Here is a 16,219-nt window from a genome sequence, read left to right as displayed (position 1 = left end):
TGAGGTGCAGCACACTTATCACACCCCTGAACTCACGTGTCAGTGCACATAATTCAGGGCAGTGCTTGAAATGGAAAAATAGAAAAAATACTTAGAGGAAGAGGAAGAGAATAGTGAGAAGAGCATTAACGGGATGAAGGAGATGAGAGGAGAACAGAGTTTTCACTCTGCCTTCACCCCGGTCTCCTCTCACCTCCTTCATCCTGATAATGCTCTTCTCACTATCCACTTCCTCTCTTCCTCGTCTTCTGTCATTCTCTCATCCTCTTGCATCCTCAACTCCTTCCTCCATTCTCCCCTTATATCTGGTTCCGCTCTCCCCATTTTCCCTTACCCATTGTGCTCATCCTTATTTCCTTTTTCTTTCTTGCATATCCTTATTTCCTTCTCCCATTTGTCACCTTCTCCTGCCCTCCTCCATGTTCTTTCACTCGCTCCTTTCATCCTATTTCTTCACTCTTCTTTATTGTTTCCTTATCCTTCTGTATCCCTCCCCCTGAAAAGTAAACACAGCCAAGCCTCTGACATCTAAAAAACAAAGCAGAACCTTGGAAGACATTTGCATGAAGCTATCTATAGGCATGACATGCAGTGTATTTTTGAAGCCGAGTAGGCCAGCATTCATGCACCATTCTGCAGAAAAAATCCTCTCTTTGCCTTGCTCCCATACTCTTTTATCGAGTCCCAAAACAGATTTTTTAATCCAGAAAATCTCTACCATTGGATCGCTTTGCCCAAGGCGTGCCTTCGCTCATATGCTAATCTCTCCACCAAGGCTACACTAGTGCTGTCTGCTTTATTGCTGCATTTGTTCTCTTCCCTGGAAAAAGAAGCCCTTTCCGATAATTCTTATGCCACGCGCCAGACTCTAAAACCCACAAACTGAAAAAATTAGCTGACTTTCTGCACAATTTGTGGTTAACCCACCAGCATATTTTATTGTTAGGGGATTTTCATTTCTAACTGGTACAATTAGCGTGTTTTTGTAACCGATCTAGAGATGACCGGTACTGGCTGTTTATACTTTTTTTTTTTACCCCGCTCTAACCCCGTTTGGCGTTAGAGGTATAAATTCATAGACTGGAAAGCGTGTGGCACAATATTACAGAACTGTGCTTTTTTCATATACAATTCATGACAGATGGATCACACCCAGGCTCTAAAAGACAGAAAACAAATCGTATTACAGCACAGAAATTGTTCCTTCAACAGATTTGTAAAATAAAATATTCAGATCAATTTCAGATCTTGTAAATCTCGTTGCTTACTCTCGCTATTTGTTCAGTTATCAAAAATATGTGAAGACCTATCACTTTTGTTCTGCAACAGGGTAGTAGTAATCGGTTCAACAACTTAAGTGAAAAACATGATGTCCAATTGGGCTACAGTTTTCCACATTACTGCCTGTCCCCAGCCATTTTTGGACACTGGCGACACAATTTCAGTAGCTGCAGTTATTTAACTTCTGGTCAGCACCTGCCTAATTCGTCTGGAGATCCTTGCACTTCCCACATTATTAAGGAAGCAAACACAAACGTTACACCTTCGCTCACAATGCTTAGCAACAGGTTTCTAGAATCAGGCATAGTATCTCAAACATGAACAAGCATTTGCGCTGCAACAGGTCTCGCATTTCTCCAAGTCAGAGCTATTAGCAGTTGTAAACTCCCAACCGGACTTTTCTTGCCACATTAAACCTATCGGCAAAAGTGCAATTATATACTTAACAGGCAAAAGTGCAATTAACTATGTAACTGGGTCGATGTCATGCAAAGCGCTCGACTTCTGCCAAGCGAGATCGCGCTGCGAAAAAAGATACAAAGTAGTCCACAAACCGGACTGGTCACAAACCGGACGGAAAACAGCGAGCCTCGCATGTTTTCAGTACTTGGTCGCTGCGCTCAAGGAGAGCTAACCACCGGAAAAGGCATGACATATGCATTCCTTCCACTAATGAAAGCAAGCAGATTTTGAAAGGCAAGCCCACAAACCAATGAAAGACACTGACGTGACATGGGCGGGGCTCTGAGCCCTTTTCTAACTACTAATGCGCCTTGCAAGCGAAACGCACAGCGCAAGCACATTCGACACAGGCTCGACCCTAAAAATGGTGTTCCATGTGGGTTGGGGCATTGGGCCTCCTGCAGTGAGCCCATGACCGACTTCCCAAGGGGAGCCTGTGCAGGTGCGATTAAGAGCAGCAGGCTCCAGGCGGTGGGCTTGGTGAGCAGAAGAGAGCTGAAACTGCAGCCTTTCCTGCCTACGGTCATACCACCCTGAATGCGCCTGATCTTGGAAACTAAGCAGGGTCGGGCCTGGTTAGTACTGGATGGGAGACCGCCTAGGAATACCAGGTGCTGTAGGCATTTTGCCTCTCGCAGACAATAGGTGCTGCACGTCTTAGCTCAATTACACAGCTTCCTCGCTAATTTCATTTTCCACTTTTTATTTCCTGCACTCTTTTTTTTCCTGTCTTAAAAAAGGAAATAAAAAAGAACAGCAATAACACTAAAATACACACTTTCCAAAGGAAAACTTGCAATTATTCTGCACTTTACACTCGGCCCATGCTGAAGAAAACATTTGCTCCACGACGGGGAAAGGGATCCCAGGCTAAGACTTTGCTTTCTTGCGGTAAGCATATGCCTGAGGTCTTAAGACCAGATCTCACTTCTTGTGATGTCATTTCCTGTCAGGTCATGGGTTGTGATGCCACTACCTGTGATTCCAGGTGCGATTTCACACGCCGTGGTGTCATGTGCCGTGATGTCACTTGCATAGTGTCTAACTTGGTCAGTCCCCCCACTTATTTTCTTTAAGACTTGTGCCATGAATAAGCCTTAGCCCCCAAGAAATAGTGCTTGAGCCCACTATTGGCAACCAAATGGAAAAAATCAGCACAGCGTGTCAGAAATGTGATAAAAGGACGATGATGTATTCAGTGTGGAAGAATGAAATGAGTTGCAGACACTAGTGTAACAGAGTCCAAAAGCAGAGCATTCCAGAAAAAGGGAATAAAAAGAGGAAAGGTGCATACAATTTGAGTTGTTGTAAAAGCATTCTAAAGCATTCTCCGGCATTTCATGGCACTGTAACAGGTGTCATTAACGTAGCAATACACTCGGCCCAAGCTGAAGAAAACATTTGCTCCACGACGGGCAAAGGGATCCCTAGCTAAGGCTTTGCTTTCTTGCGGTAAGCATATGCGTGAGGTCTGAAGACCAGATCTCACTTCTTGTGATGTTATTTCCTGTCAGGTCATGGGTTGTGATGCCACTACATGTGATTCCAGGTGCGATTTCACACGCCGTGGTGTCATGTGCCATGATGTCACTTGCATAGTGTCTAACTTGGTCAATCCCCGCACTTATTTTCTTCAAGACTTGTGCCATGAATAAGCCTTAGCCCCCAAGAAATAGTGCTTGAGCCCACTATTGGCAACCAAATGGAAAAATCAGCACATCGTGTCAGAAATGTGATAAAAGGACGATGATGTATTCTGTGTGGAAGAATGAAATGAGTTGCAGTCACTAGTGTAACAGAGTCCAAAAGCAGAGCATTCCAGAAACAGGGAATACAAACAGGAAAGGTGCGTACAATTTGAGTTGTCGTAAAAGCATTCCAGAGCATTTTCCGGCATTTCATGGCACTGTAACAGGTGTCATTAACTCAACGATCCATTTATCGACCACAGAAAGAATGGGTGAGCAGGGTGTGTGCAGAATAAAACCTGTTCAACATAGGAAAACATCCCAGCAGAGAGCACATTACTCACTGTTGTGTCCTAAGCATTAAACTACAGACCTCTGTCTCTTTCAGTTTCACTCGTATTGTAAGAAGGGGCATTATTTTGCATGTTGTTTGAGAAAAGATTCCATGATGAAAGATCTGATTTTTTCAACAACTCCTATATACTTTCTGTGGGACCCTGTTTTGACAAAAGTAAAGAAAAGACTGGCCAACCTCTGCCTGTAAGGCATGGCGAATATGTTGCAGATGGCACTTACTGAGTGACAGAGCCTCTCCATTAAGTGAAAAAGTGCAAGAAGAGGGCTTGCCTTCCCATTTATTTCTGGATTTGTTAAGGTAGTGTAGAAGAGATATTTCTCCCGGTCAGAGTGAATGGAGGTGTCGCCACTCAGTGGGATAACGAAGAGAGAACTCCTGTATAGCAGCAACTAATCGTCCTTGGGAGGGGAGAATGAACGCTGCTGTTCAGAAGCAGCGTCTCCCCTGGTGACTCCTCCTTGTCATGCCCTAAGGAGGGGTCCAAGGAGGTGCAGCACATGCTGTTTCAGGTCAGGGTTGTCCATTGTAATTGAGTGTGTGAGAGGGGCCGTCTGATAGTCGTGCTAGGTTGGGGAGGGGCTGCTGCAGCCTATGAAGATGAGAGAATCGGACGTAACCCAGAGCATTTAACGAGCATTTTCAATCCAACGGGTCACGCATTTGCTCGAGTTAGAGCTATTACCGTCATAAACTCCTAACCGGACTTTTCTTGCCACACAAATGAAAAGAAAAAAAACACAGCACGATTGCGCTGTGTTTTTTTTTCATTTGTGTGACAAGAAAAGTCCGGTTAGGAGTTTACAAAGCTGGGGGTGGGATGGGGGAATGCAATGCTCTCGTGTTTGCTTGAGTTAGAGCTCCTAGCATTGTAAATTACTGAGTGAACTTTTCTTGCCACACAGACTGAAAATAAAGAGAGTGAGGGCGAGCTGGCCCTGGAAAAGCCCCCCTCTGATGTTAGTTTATGTTTACAGAGGGAGCTGGTGGGGAGGAGGGACTGAACAAGCACCCACACTGTTGAGGTGAAACAGGCAAATGCAAAAAAAAAGTCCCTTACAGAAGAGATAAACAGGACATAGCGTAATTACACAGTACTTTGTGCTGCTCCCAAATTAAAAAAAGGCAGAACTGACCACTAGCAAGCAAGGATTTGTGAAGGGCACTGCAAGTAACAAATCAAAATGCTGGAACTCACTCTATTGTATACTTTAGTATACAGCAGGCCGAACGCTGACGCTCAACCTAAAAACAGTGGTATTTACCATCTCAGTGAAAAAACAATCTGGACCCCAGACTGATGGCAATGTTTAGGCCTATTTCACTCCTTTGTTTTTTGGGTCATGTTTGGAAAATGAGGTTGCCTCCCATCTTCAAAATATGGTTACAACACATAGGCCCTCATTCTGACCCTGGTGGTCGGCGGAGAGACGGCGGTCGGACCGCGAACAGACCGGCGGTATTAAAAATGGCATTCTGACCGCGGCGGTCCCCGCCGCGACCGACCGCCACTTCTCCACTCCGACCGCCACGGCGGTCATGACCGCCGGGCTGGAGTTTGCGCACTCCGGCCCGGCGGTCGTCCCAAGACCGCCAAGGGTATTATGACCCTGCCTACCGCCGCGGTTTCTTGCGGGCGGGAACCGCCGTGCGAACCATGGCGGTAGGCACTATCGGGGCCAGGGAATTCCTTCCCTGGCACTGATAGGGGTCTCCCCCACCCCCCACTACCCACCCGAGTCCTCCCCCCACACCCTCCACCCCCCTGCCACCCCCCAGAGGTGGTACGAACCCCCTCCCCACCCCCACCCCGACATGCACATACATGCACCCCGACATGCACACACCCCCAACATGCACATATACACACCCCCTACACACACATACACAACGGGGACACATACCCGCACACATACATGCAGACATGCGCACCTGCCGAACAGCACACATTACCCATAGACACAGCAGCACCCCCCGCCCGCATACACGCACTCACACACCCCCTCTACACACTCACACGCACACCCCCATGCACGCCCACATCACACAACACCCCCCCTCCCCCTCCCCTCACGGACGGTCAACTTACCTTGTGCGTTGGTCCTCCGGGAGGCGACGGGAGCCATGGGGAGGTGACCGCCAACAGAAGACCGCCAACAGAAGACCGCCACACAGAAATGTGGGTCGTAATTCTGTGGGCGGTGTTCTGCTGGCGTGGCGGTGGAGGTTGACCAGTCTCCACTTTCCCGCCGTCCGCCAGTGTGGCTGCTGGCGGTTTTCCGGCGGAACGCTCCCAGCGGTCAGAATGCGCACAGCGGCATACCGCCGCGGTCGGCGGTCTTCACCGCGGCGGTAACTCGGCGGTCTTGCGAAAAGACCGCCAAGGTCAGAATGAGGGCCATAGTATCCTGGATAGAGCTCGGCCAGGCATCTTGCTGGATGCAGCAAAGAACCAGCAAAGAACCAGTGCTGCTAGATGAACTGAGAATGGAAGTTGACATGGGTGATGTCAGAACACATATATTACATCATCGAGTAGCTCCTCGTCCAAAGACTGATTACAGTTGGATGTCAAGGAAAGGCCGTAGATTGACAAACATTTCTTTTTAGATAGATGACAACTGGTTGTGCTCTCCTAATTTGTGGCAAACCTCACAAGGGGCCTCCATCTCGTCACCATTTCTGTATAACATCTACATGGAACCACTTAGTGTGGAATTCTATATGTACACAGATAACAACAATTAATGTAAGGAATTACATTATTTGTGTTCTGGCTTTCCCATTTTTCATGTTTGATTTCAATGGCTTTAGGACTTAGTGCTTTACCACTACTAAAAACATATGAAGCAGCTGTGTTTGTCCTTACAACAGATGCAGTGGATTGCAATTCCATATTTGGCTTACTTAACTTCCCTAAAAGCCTTTAGTAAAATACACCTCTGGCACGGAAAGTTAAATGTCATATGTGGCCTGTAGTGTGACCACATCACTCACATATTTTACTCACCATCATAGGGCTGCCATGAACACTGCTGTTCTCTGGCTGGGCAGCACTATAAACACACAGCTGTAATGGGGGCACGTTAAAGGAGGCCAAGATGGTGAACACAAACTAAATTAAATCTGCGCCCGCCATATCCTGTTATGCTGAATCCCATACAATGGGGGGGGCATCCAGGTCGCAACTTCTCACTTGCATCGAGGGAACTGCTGGGGGGCTGCCTCAGCCGGAATTGAGTACTGCTGGGCCCTGGGGGGGTCTCACTCTCGGCAGCGCCTGTGTTGGCTGTCGAGCCAGTGATTAGCTTCACTTCACGCCCCTGGCCACAGGTACCTTTACACCCTAATGGAGGCTCTACAGGCCTTGATTGGTGCATCCCTGGGAAAGACTGCCAAGACTCCTGCTCCACCGCCTCCACTACAGTGACTCTTGAGGCTCTGTGACCGGCTTGGGAAGCCTGCCTGCTTTGGAGCCCACATCTGCCCCAGCACCCTGCACTGAGGACTAGGCCACGCTACGTGGGTGTTGGACCTGCCGCTGCCTCTGTGCGGCATAGCTTGAGCCTTCTGCATCTCTCTTCAGCGGGCAATGGTTAATTAAGGGAGCCACACACCCAGCCTCTATGCATTGCTGGGCCCTGGGGGGCACCTGTGGTAAACGGGCTGATATTGACGCACCGCTGGACAGGCATCAATCTGTGATACCCTTGCACACCTGGTGCTGCGAGTGTGCCCTGACTTAAAGGGTGCAGGAGGCTTGTGAAATTGCCCGCAGTGGATTAATATTCTGCTGGCCCGAAGGTGTCCCACTACACTTACACAACTTCGAGACAGGTTGTACAAACCCTCTTCATACTGTTCTTCCTGGCTCCCCCCTGCCCCATTGCCTCCTGTCAGTTGCCATTACGGATGATCCCATTGACAATCTGTGAACCCTGGGACCTCCACCCACTCTGTCTGTGCACTTTGGATCGTATGCACTGCTGGAGGAAGGCAACACTCTAGGGGTGGTGGGGCCGTATGCTACCAGTGCCTGTCCCCTGAGTGCTCCCATACCAACGTCCTGACTTCTGAGATCTCTCCAGGGGACATAATACTGCTATATATCCTCCCATACCACACATGGTACCACTGCCTTTGAGTGTCTGTACTCCTCATGGGCTTAATGAACATTGGCTGCTACCCTATGTCCTAGAACATTGCCTTCACCCTTATCTTGACTCTACTTTGCTTGCACGCACTTCTCTTCCTCGTCAAGAGACTTATCACACCGGGTGCTGTATTGACCCGTACCTGTCTGTTGTACTCTTCTGTGATTGTGACACCACCTACCGTATTGCTTGGCTTCCATACTGGACTGCTTATGCTGTGTAGTGTTGTGATCTAATTTAGCGCTACAATTTTGTTGAGCACCTCCTCCAGAAACTGACTTTGATGGTGCTTCACAGGACTGGTGCTGCAGCTACTTGTTCACGCCCATCAATCCCACCACCAGGCCCTCAATGTATCGCTGAACACACAGATCGTTCATCAAACCCAGAGACATTCACTTCCAAGTTGGCGGTGGCGTTTGCTGCTATAGAAAGATCCTTTCAGTGGAGTTGAAGATCGATTCTGTCACTATAGGCCTCACCCTGCTGAGTGATGATCACCAGAAATTATCGGACAGGGTGCAGTCGGCGGAAAAAGCAGTAGCAACTGTCCAACCACAAACCTCGGATTTGCAATCCCATCTTGCCACTCTGTAGGAGAAAGTTCACACCATTGAAGAGCATGTGGAGGGGGGAGCAGGGGCTTGACATAATAACATCTGAGTGGTGGGCCTTCCAGAGGGTGTCAAAGGCAGTGACACAGAGGCAAATATAGACATTTGGAAACAAAATTTTGTTTCAGCACAACTATTGACGCCATTCTTCTCTGTGGCAAGCGCCCACAGGTTTCCCATGAGACGACTCCCTCCTACTACTCCGCCTCACCCACTTGTGGCACACCTCATGCACTATTGTGATGGAGATGTAGTGCTAAGCGAGGCAGGTAAGAAGGACAACTTGGTGTTTGACAATGTTCAGATAATGGTGTTCCTCAACTACACACAAGCAGTTCAGCTGAAACGCCACACCTTCCTTGAGGTTTAACACAAGCTGAGGGATCACCACATCCAATATGCAGTTCTCTTCTCAGTTCATCTACATGTCCAGGCTGATAGCAAAAAATACCTGGACGGGACGACGTCACGGACGATGAGCTGTTGGTTCCACAATACATGAAAGAGACTTGTGATGCCCAGCATTTAGATTGATTTTGAAGAGACAAAAGAGGTGATTGACTGTGGTTAAAAACAGTGCATGATAGATGGGATATGAGCATAACGGACATATAAATGATCAAAGCCTTGAAGAAGTCCAGTCAGGACGAAACACGTGTCGGCTGATGGCTTTCCATTCTTTTTCTATATGTTTTGCTTATATATGTATATATTTATGTGTATAAGAAGATATATTCTCTTTGTATTAAAATTTCTATCTGCATGAATATACCCTTCTTTTGGATAGTAATATTTTTGTGTATGTCTCATTTTTTGGTCAGTTTTGTGATTATTCACACTGTTTAAGAAAGGGAGAGGACTAAAAAAGCATTGTAGTTAAACTCATTGTGATTCTTCAATTTACCTCATTAAGATATCACATTATCTTTAAAGTATAGATATTGATTTGTTGGTGTGCCCCACTGGTTTGTTTCTTTGTTACTAGAACGGGTTTACTTTTGCAAACCCGGTTTTACACATCAAGGCAACAATGTGTTTCAGTGTATGAGCACCCATAATTTCCTTCTTGAATACATAATTAGAATGTGCATTTATTTCAATTAATGAGTTGCCATTTGTTGTCGATTGATAGCAAAAAAGTGTTCTTCACAGATCCCATGGATGCCCCTTCTCTACGGCCCCTTCCACTTCCCTGGTTTGGGGAGGCACTTGTGGTGCACCTGCTCTAAATGGTATTACATTTTATTGTTATATGTTTTTTTTTATTGTTTTCTTATTGTTAGGACATGCACTCATTCTAATATCACATGCTTGATCGAAACCGGAGGTACACACCTGGGGCAAACAGGGTTTCTATCATTCAATCAATCTACAAATCACCATACCATGGCCATTGCATAGTCATCAATTGGAATATGAGAGGTATCCATAACCCTTCCCGTAGATATGTGGTGTACTCTTACCTATGTCGTAGACAGACACTCATAGCCTCCCTACAAGAGTCACAGATCACAGACTAAGAGGCATCCAGACTACAAAAGAGATGGTGGAGTCAACTGTTCTCCACTAATTATTCCACCTATGCTCAAGGGGTCCTGATATGGGTGTGGGCCCAGGTCTCCTTCGACGCCAGCCACACGGCTGCAGACCCAAAAGGATGGTATATCTTTGTGGGGGGGGCACACTGGTTGTGAGGTGGTTGCTCCTCAGGGCGATCCATGCACTCAAAGTGGATCAACCATCCTTCCTTCAGTCCTCTCCAGGACCCTATCCCGATGGAGCGACATCCCCAAGATATTGTGGGGACTTTAATAGAGTCCTTGATGTGGGCCTTGATTGCTTCTTCACCCCCTGCCCAAGCACAGTAGACACCTCTAACGCCCACTCCCTCACTACATGGATGAAACATTGGAAGCTACTAGATGTGTGGCATCACCATAATCTCAACACCAAGGTGCACTCCTACTGTTTACATGCACACGACCTCCAGGTCCTCATTGACAGGTTTGCTTGTACCCATTACATTATTCCGTTATCACCCATACAGAATATTTTGATCGCACACACTCCGACCATAATCCACATCAATTACAGTTATGCCAGAAATATGTCCCGTCACCGATACCTCTCTGGTGCCCAGAGGCCTCCACACTAGAAGACCCCCCCATTTTGTGCATCCATTGCTGATAATATAGTGGAATACTTATATATTACACTGCCTGAGCCTCATTTCTGTTGGCAGAATGGGATGCATTCAAGGTATGCATTTGAGGCATGGGGTAGGGGTATTGCACTTAACATTTACTCTCACTGCCAACATTTCCTGATTGGAAGGTCATCTGTTGAGCTTTGAAGAGCTGGCTCGGTCTTTCACTGCTGCCCAAATGCAATTACACTAGTCCACGCATGAACACCTTGCCCTGTTGGAAAGACTGCTCTGCCTTAACTAAGCTGAACACATCAAACATACACACGGCACTTTGGCCCGCCCAGGTACTTTACTGTCATGGCTGATATGTCAGGAGGTGGACAGATGTCCAATCCTGTCTATCCGCTCCGATACAGTGTAGTTACTCCATAGCCAAAGGGATATAAATGCCGCCTTTACACACCACCATACGCTGTTATCTACATCTTTACCTGTGGTGCCTTTGGGAACAATCAATGACTTCCCGACTGATATACCTCTATCCAGGATCTCACCAGATTGTAAAGAAGAACTCTACAGAGAGATTACCAAATGGATATGGGAGGCAATTTGCACACTTTCCACCAGCAAAACCCCGGGGGCCCGAATGGCTTGCTTGATGAATTTTACAAAGTATATGCACTATTGCAGTAACCCCATCTCAAAAGCTTATATGACACCGCCCTTACCACGGCGGCCTTGCCACCCATGCTCAGTGACACCTTTCTTATCTCACTGCCTAACCTGGTAAAGATACACCTGGACTAGAATCCTATAGACTTCTTGGGCTATTGAATATGGATTACAAAATCCTGGCCAAACTTCTGGCAGTCTGGTCCAAAATGGTTTTGTGCCAGTCAGAAATAGCTCCTTGTATCTCTGACCTTTTTCTCTGTATTTCACATGCCCCACAGCAATATCCTAACTCTGGATGCCCTGTTCTGGACCTGCAAAAGGCCTTTGATTATCTCAAATGGCCCTTTTTATTTGAAGTGCTTGCCTGGTATGGACTGAGACCTTATTTCCTCTAACTGATCAAATTGTTGCATATCAATCTAACGGCTAGCGTTAAAATTGGCTGCCATATCTCAGACTCCATTGCCATACAATGGGGGACTCGTCTGGGATGCCTGCCTTCCCCCCTTTTGTGTTTACTGGTGCTGGAGCCTTTAGCACACCACCTTCGCACCCAGGACCAACATTGAGGGATTACCTAGGGAGGCGGTACACACTCAGTCTCCCTCTATGCCAATGATATGCTGCTCTATGTTAAGGATGTTCGGTCAATACCGAACCAAATGCGTGGCAGCCAACTACATTTTGCTGCATGGTAATACACATTTACCATGCACCTGAGAACCATTCTGAAGGCTAACATGGTTCATGCTGTCTCTGCATTGCGGGCGCAGATGTTGTTTTTGGCAGACCCCACTATTGTCAGTTGCAGGAAGGCACTGGCTCTGGCAAAAATAGTGGTCCTGGGGAGACTTTTGTATTATTTTACCACCCTTTCTCTCTTTATACACCACCCCTTCTTTTGTTCTTTAGAACGCATAGTGGGTGAACTCATTTGGCACAACACACGTCACAAAGTAGCATTACAAAAGCTTTGTCTCCCTATGGACAGTGGCAGGCTCAATTTTCCCAACTTGGAACACTGCTACTTTGCCTCCCAACTTCAATGGGTGTTTCGCTGGTCTGTGGGTTGTGACGTGATGGACACCGCAACACATCTCCCTCCCTGGAATCTTGAGTGATTGCTTGCTACATTCCACCCTCTTTCTAGGACTCCAGTACTGAATGTGCCTCTCCTCCTGGTCACTTACCATTGTTACCGCAGGGCCCTGTTTATTACCCGTTCTACCAGGCCATACGCCCCAGCACTACCGTGTGGACTTGTGACTACTTCTCTTAGGGAGCTATCTCCATGGCATGCAGTGGGCTTACACAGTGTGGGTGACTTATACAGTGACAGAAATCTCCTTTCCATAGAGGATTTATTCTCTGGCTCTGGACTCCCACCAGGCCAGTTTTCAATACACGTTTCCTTTATTGGTATGCAGAGCCAATCCTGGGGAGAGATACAACTGAAATCCAGAGAACATCTCGTCATTCAATACTTACACGTCCTGGGTGCAGGTGGCCACCTGACTCCATGGATCAGCTGGTGCCTTATGCATACATACAGCAGTATTCTTCACCATATTGCATAGACAATGGGACGCGGATCTAGACCATGCTTATACTGACAGCGAGTGCCATCCTATTATAACCTACCCCTCCTTAATGTCCTAAAACCGCTGTTTTAAACGAATACAATTCTTCATACTAACACATTTCATAGACCTTGTGTAAGGAAATGCCTCCTTGGCATGGTTACCCCCTAACTTTTTATCTTTGCTGGTGCTAAGTTATGACTTGAAAGTGTGCTGGGACTCTGCTAACCAGGCCCCAGCACCAGTGTTCTTTCCCTAAACTGTAACTTTGCCTCCACAATTGGCACAGCCCTGGCACTCAGGTAAGTCCCTTGTAACTGGTACCCCTGGTACCAAGGGCCCTGATGCCAGGGAAGGTCTCTAAGGGCTGCAGCATGTATTATGCCACCCTAAGGACCCCTCACTCAGCACATGCACACTGCTTCACAGCTTGTGTGTGCTGGTGGGGAGAAAATGACTAAGTCGACATGACCCTCCCTTCAGAGTGTCATGCCAACCTCACACTGCCTGTGGCATAGGTAAGTCACCCCTCTAGAAGGTCTTACAGCCCTAAGGCAGGATGCAATATACCACAGGTGAGGGCATATGTGCATGAACACTATGCCCCTACAGTGTCTAAGCAAAACCTTAGACATTTTAAGAACAGGGTAGCCATAAGAGTATATGGTCTTGGAGTTTGTGAAACACAAACTCCACAGTTCCATAATGGCTACACTGAAAACTGGGAAGTTTGGTATCAAACTTCTCAGCACAAAAAATGCACAGTGATGCCAGTGTGCAATGTATTGTAACACACACCCAGAGGGCATCTTAGAGATGCCCCTGAATACCTACCTGACTTCTAGTGTAGGCTGACCAGTTTCTGCCATCCTGCCACACACCAGACATGTTGCTGGCCACATGGGGAGAGTGCCTTTGTCACTCTGTTGCCAGGAACAAAGCCTGTACTGGGTGGAGGTGCTTCTCACCGCCCCCTGCAGGAACTGTAACACCTGGCGGTGAGCCTCAAAGGCTCACCCCTTTTTTTTACAGCACCCCAGGGCATCCCAGCTAGTGGAGATGCCCGCCCCTCCGGCCACTGCCCCCACTTTTGGCGGCAAGGCTGGAGGAGATAATGGGAAAAACAAGGAGGCGTCACCCACCAGTCAGGACAGCCCCTAAGGTGTCCTAAGACGAGGTGACCCCTGCCTTGAGAAATCCTCCATCTTGACTTTGGAGGATTACCCCAATAGGATTAGGGATGTGCCCCCTCCCCACAGGGAGGAGGTACAAAGAGGGTGTAGCCACCCTCAAGGACAGTAGCCATTGGCTACTGCCCTCCCAGACCTAAACACACACCTAAATTCAGTATTTAGGGGCACCCCATATCCCAGGAAATCAGATTCCTGCACCCTGAAGAAAGAAGAAGGACTGCTGACCTACTAGCCTGCAGAGAAGGAGGAAGATGACAACTGATTTGGCCCCAGCCCTACCGGCCTGTCTCCAACTTCAAAAACCTGCTCCAGCAACGCATCCGACAGGGACCAGCGACCTCTGAAGCCTCAGAGGACTGCCCCGGACTACAGGACCAAGAAACTCCCATGAACAGCGGACCTGTTCAAAACCAGCCACTTCTTTGCAACAAAGAAGCAACTTCCAAGGACTTCACGTTTCCTGCATGAAGTGTGAGACTCTACACTCTGCACCCGACGCCCCCGGCTCGACCTGCAGAAAACTAACACCTCAAGGAGGACTCCCCAGCGACTGCGAGCCCATGAGAAACCAGTGAAGACCCCCCTGAGCCCCCACAGCGACGCCTGCAGAGAGAATCCAGAGGCTCCCCCTGACCGCAACTGCCTGTAACAAGGGACCCGACGCCTGGAACCAACACTGCACCCGCAGCCACCAGGACCTGAAGGAACCGAACTTTGATGCAGAAGTGACCCCCAGGCGACCCTCTGCCTTGTCCAGGTGGTGGCTGTCCCGAGAAGACCCCCCTGTGCCTGCCTACAACGCTAGAGTGACCCCCTGGTCCCTCCATTGAAACCTATACAAAATCCGACGCCTGCTTTGCACACTGCACCTGGCCGCCCCTGTGCCACTGAGGGTGTGTTTTGTGTGCCTACTTGTGTCCCCCCCAGTGCTCTACAAAACCCCCCTGGTCTGCCCCCGAGGACGCAGGTACTTACCTGCTGGCAGACTGGAACCAGAGCACCCCTGTTCTCCATAGGCGCCTGTTGAACCTGGCTTTTTGGCAGGGTCATCCCCAAACTTTTTGCCTCCTTCCTCCTATTTTTTCTGACCTGCTGTTGTGCGCTTTTGAACTCTGGGCACTTTAGCACTGCTAACTAGTGCTAAAGTGCATATGCTCTCTGTGTAAATTGTACTGTTGATTGGTTTATCCATGATTGGTTATTTGATTTACTTGTAAGACCCTAGTAGAGTGCACTATATGTGCCTAGGGCCTGTAGATTAAATGCTACTAGTGGGCCTGCAGCACTGGTTGTGCCACCCACTTAAGTAGCCCCTTCACCTTGTCTCAGGCCTGCCATTGCAAGGCCTGTGTGTGCCGTTTCACTGCCACTTCGACTTTGCATTTAAAAGTACTTGCCAAGCCTAAAACTCCCCTTTTTCTAAATATAAGTCACCCCTAATGTGTGCCCTAGGTAACCCCTAGAGCAGGGTGCTGTGTGGGTAAAAGGCAGGACATGTACCTGTGTAGTTTATATGTCCTGGTAGTGTAAAACTCCTAAATTCGTTTTTACACTACTGTGAGGCCTGCTCCCTTCATAGGCTAACATTGGGGCTGCCCTCATACATTGTTGAAGTGGCAGCTGCTGATCTGAAAGGAGCAGGAAGGTCATATTTAGTATGGCCAGAATGGTAATACAAAATCCTGCTGACTGGTGAAGTCGGATTTAATATTACTATTCTAGAAATGCCACTTTTAGAAAGTGAGCATTTCTTTGCACTTAAATCTTTCTGCGCCTTACAATCCACGTCTGGCTAGGTTTAGTTGACAGCTCCGTGTGCATTTACTCAGACACACCCCAAACACAGGGTACTCAGCCTCACTTGCATACATCTGCATTTTGAATGGGTCTTCCTGGGCTGGGACGGTGGAGGGCCTGCTCTGATACAAATGACTGCCACACCCCCTACTGGGACCCTGGCAGACAGGATTGAACTGAAAGGGGACCTGGTGCACTTCTAAGCCACTCTTTGAAGTCTCCCCCTCTTCAAAGGCACATTTGGGTATAAAACAGGGCCTCTGCCCTACCA

The 16,219-nt window shown here is 47.9% G+C and overlaps 1 protein-coding gene and 1 pseudogene across 2 annotated transcripts in view; one reads left to right on the top strand and one right to left on the bottom strand.

Annotated features, from left to right (window-relative positions):
* The window catches only part of NCKAP1L (NCK associated protein 1 like), a 1,641,522-nt gene that overhangs the window by 874,446 nt on the left and 750,857 nt on the right, over positions 1–16,219 (bottom strand). The gene's annotated exons all lie outside the window — the stretch shown is intronic.
* LOC138294450 (5S ribosomal RNA) lies at positions 2,259–2,366 on the top strand (annotated as a pseudogene).

This window comes from Pleurodeles waltl, chromosome 4_2 (genome assembly GCF_031143425.1).
Source record: "Pleurodeles waltl isolate 20211129_DDA chromosome 4_2, aPleWal1.hap1.20221129, whole genome shotgun sequence".
NCBI lineage: Eukaryota > Metazoa > Chordata > Amphibia > Caudata > Salamandridae > Pleurodeles > Pleurodeles waltl.
This window is presented reverse-complemented; position numbering and strand designations above follow the sequence as displayed.